This window comes from Enhydra lutris, unplaced genomic scaffold, assembly GCF_002288905.1.
Source record: "Enhydra lutris kenyoni isolate GAN:26980312 unplaced genomic scaffold, ASM228890v2 scaffoldscaffold91, whole genome shotgun sequence".
In the NCBI taxonomy this organism is placed as follows: Eukaryota; Metazoa; Chordata; class Mammalia; order Carnivora; family Mustelidae; genus Enhydra; species Enhydra lutris.
The window spans coordinates 37,673-41,871 of record NW_019154175.1 but is presented as its reverse complement, the minus strand read 5'-3'; the positions used below and the strand labels follow the sequence as shown (position 1 = coordinate 41,871).

The following is a 4,199-nucleotide window of genomic DNA, read 5'->3' as shown; positions in this document are numbered from 1 at the left end:
GCTGATGTATAGTGTTCTGAATAAGGTTTTGTATATTAATATTCACTTCAAATAAATATTACATCAAGAATAAATCAATGTGATATACATTTACAGGAAGTTACATAGTGTATGTTGGGTCATCTTCTAATATTCGTCTCATTCTCCTATCTGTCCTAAATGTCAAATGTTGTGTTTCAGTATTGCCTTCTGGTCGATTTTCATCAATTTATCTTTTGAAACATTCAGTAAATTTATTATATTAATTATTATCCTTGATTTTCCAGAAGTTTTTTATTGTTTTTTTGGGCATCATTTTATATATCACATAGCATTTTTACTTTGGATTTAACAACTTCTCGTATTTCTCTGAAGACATTAGAATTTTTGTAAAGTTTTCTTGCATTTATCCCAATCATTTTTAACTCTGTGTGTGTGTGCGTGCACAACACATGTGTGTGTATGTCTGTCTTTCATGTAAAGACTTCCTCAAGAGTCTGATTGCTTTGATCCTAGAAAAGTATGAAAGACTGAAGCACTACAATCTTTTTTAAGCCTGACATGCTGGGCTTTACTCAATGATGGTACCTCTCCTGGAGAAGATTTTCTCCATATATTCCCACTTAGAACACTCTCAAAATGCCTTTTCTCCTTCTCCTTTTAATTGTCTGTTCATTAAAATTTCTTCTCCCAAAAAGTTCTTAACTTTTTCACCTCTGATTTCCCCCTCTACTCTCATTCCACTTTCTTCAAATTTATGCAGATTTACCTTTTTATTATTATGTTAGTTGAATTTTAAGACTGGGGGATTATACTTATAGGGGCTGAACTCTCACACTTATCTAGAAATGGAAAGAATTTTAAATACACAAAAGCAAGAGGTAAAAAAGAATCAGAAAATGTGTCATAAAGCAGTACATAATGTTACATAATTATTGAGAGGCAGATGAACACAACACAGATCTTTTCAGAGACATTGAGCAGAGTCATAGAGCTACAATAAAATATTAGAATAATTTACCAGGAAAAGGGTTTCCTTAAACTAAAGTGTTTGAATATTGAGTGAGGGAGAAGAAATCTGCTTCATATAAATTATACTCTGCAATAATTATTCATTGTAGATTTCTGGGGAAAAAAGAAACAGATAATAATGCTTGCATCTTAAAACCTTGATTTGGCAAACTTTTTAAAGAAAACAAAAAATAAAGAGAAAAATGACATATCTACAGCACATCCTGATAGACTATTATAGTTTCATAAACATTATGACTTAATCATAAAAGAAAAAAAATCATTGCCTAAAGGTCATAAAATATGTTTTATGTAATTTATGCTTCTACATGGACTTGCAAAACATACTTAAAAAGTATAAGTTCTGATGTTGATAATACCTAAATTTACATAGGAAAATAAAATATATGTATCTTAATAAAGTCATAGAAATATATTATTCTTACAAATTTACACATTTCCATGAAATGTTTTGAAGACAGTTGTATGTGTCATCAAAATTTTATCTTTGAGGTAAAAATTGTTTTTCAAAATATGTGTTAAATTTTCTGAGAGCTGCAGTGTGTCATGAATAAATCATAGTGGAACCAAAATAATGAATTAATAAGAGATTATTTTTCTGTATTCAATATGTGTCTCTCTTTAGGGAAAACTAAATTAATGTCCCATGGAAAATGTTAACCAAACATCTACCAATTTCTTCTTATTGGCATTATTCCCACCATCAAGAACTGGCCTGTCTTTCTTCATTCTCAATTTTCTCATTTTCCTAATGGCTCTCTTTGGCAACCTGTCCACGATCATCCTCATCTTCCTGGACACTCATCTTCATGCACCCATGTATTTTCTACTTAGCTCTCCCCTGTGGACATGAACTACACCTCCACCATTGTCCCCAAGATGGAGTTTGATCATCTCCTTGGAAATAAGTCTATTTCTTTCATTAGGTGTGGCTTTCAGTGCTTCTTCTTTGTTGCTTTAGCTGGTGCAGAAAAATTAATATTGGCCTCTATGACCTATGACCATAATGTGGCTATTTGTTTTCCTTTCCATTATCTCATTCATATGAGGAAAAAAGTTTGTGTGCTGATGATAATGGGATCTTGAATAATGGGCTAAATCAACTCCTGTGCCCATACTGCATAAATCCTTAATATAGCTTACTGCTGATCAAGGAACATCAACCATTTATTCTGTAATATTGTAGCCATGTTATCTCTGGTCTGCATGGACATCTGGGTCTATAAGTACACAGAGTTTGTGAGCACCACCCTCTTCCTTGTGTTTCTTTCATTGACACTGCATGTTCCTATGGCTGGGTCCTCCTTGCCTTCTGCTGCATGTAGTCGACAGAAAGGAGAAAGAAGACCTATTCACCCTGAATCACCCATCTCACTGTGGTGCATTTCTACTATGCATCCTTTGCTTACACTTATTTATGCCCAACATTCTTCTGATCTCCAACAGAGGACAAGGTCCTGACTGTCTTCTACACCATCCTGACCCCAGTGTTCAACCCAATCATATACTAACTGAAAAACAAGGAGGTGATGAGAAGAGTGATTCTGAGGTTCTGTTCTGTAGAAATGTAAAGAGTTCTCACTAGTCCTGTTGCTTAGAAGTACATTAATTTCACCTTGCACACTCCTTAAGAACAATGTCATTCCAGCATTAAAGACAGGGATTACATTAATCTAGAAAATTAAAATAATAGAGATTTGATGAAATCATCATATATTCCTAATAACTCTTTTTATGTGTTACTTTTTTCTTTTCATTTCTTTTTTGTTACAAATAATTTATTAACTGCAATTTGAAGCCCAAAGACCACAGATATTCTCAATAATACAAGTACATAAGCTATACAATAAACAGGATCACAACAGCCAAAATATGGAAAGAGCCCAAGTGTCCATTGACAAATGAATGGATAAAGAAGATATGGTATACCATTATTTAAATCTATACATAAGTCTGTATATATATATATATATATATATATATATATATATATTAGATACACATATGTATTAACATTAATATGCCATAAAAACAGAATTAATTCTTGCCATTTGCAATGACATGAATGAAGCTACAGAGTATTATGTTAAGCAAAATAAGTCAGTTGGACAGACACATGAAAAAGTGCTCCACATCACTCGGCATCAGGGAAATACAAATCAAAACCACAATGAGATATCACCTCACACCAGTCAGAATGGCTAAAATTAACAAGTCAGGAAATGACAGGTGCTGGCGAGGATGTGGAGAAAGGGGAACCCTCCTACACTGTTGGTGGGAATGCAAGCTGGTGCAACCACTCTGGAAAACAGCATGGAGGTTCCTCAAAATGTTGAAAATAGAACTACCCTATGACCCAGCAATTGCACTGCTGGGTATTTACCCTAAAGATACAAACGTAGTGATCCGAAGGGGCATGTGCACCCGAATGTTTATAGCAGCAATGTCTACAATAGCCAAACTGTGGAAAGAACCTAGATGTCCATCAACAGATGAATGGATAAAGAAGATGTGGTATATATACACAATGGAATACTATGCAGCCATCAAAAGAAATGAAATCTTGCCATTTGTGACGACGTGGATGGAACTAGAGGGTATCATGCTTAGCGAAATAAGTCAATCGGAGAAAGACAACTATCATATGATCTCCCTGATATGAGGGAGAGGAGATGCAACATGGTGGGTTAAGGGGGTAGGAGAAGAGTAAATGAAACAAGATGGGATTGGGAGGGAGACAAACCATAAGTGACTCTTAATCTCACAAAACAAACTGAGGGTTAATGGGGGGAGGGGGGGTGGGGGGGTGGGGTTATGGACATTGGGGAGGGTATGTGCTATGATGAGTGCTGTGAAGTGTGTAAACCTGGCGATTCACAGACCTGTACCCCTGGGGATAAAAATATATGTTTATAAAAAAAAATTAAAAAAAAATTAAAAAAAATAAGTCAGTTGGAGAAAGACAAATACCATATGATTGCACTCATATGTGAATTCAAGAAACAAAGAAGCAAAGGGGAAAGAAAAAATGAGAAGGACAAAAATCAATAAACAGGCCCTTAACTCTACAGAACTCTACAGAACAAGAGGGGAAGTTGTGGGGGACTGGGTTAAATAGGGGATGAGGATTAAGAACTGCACCTATGATGAGCACCAGGTGTTGTATGCAAGTGTTGAATCAACACACT

At 35.0% G+C, this 4,199-nt stretch overlaps 1 pseudogene; it reads left to right on the top strand.

Moving 5' to 3' along the window:
- The first annotated feature begins 1,657 nt into the window (after positions 1–1,657).
- LOC111162373 lies at positions 1,658–2,582 on the top strand (annotated as a pseudogene).
- Positions 2,583–4,199: the final 1,617 nt, after the last annotated feature.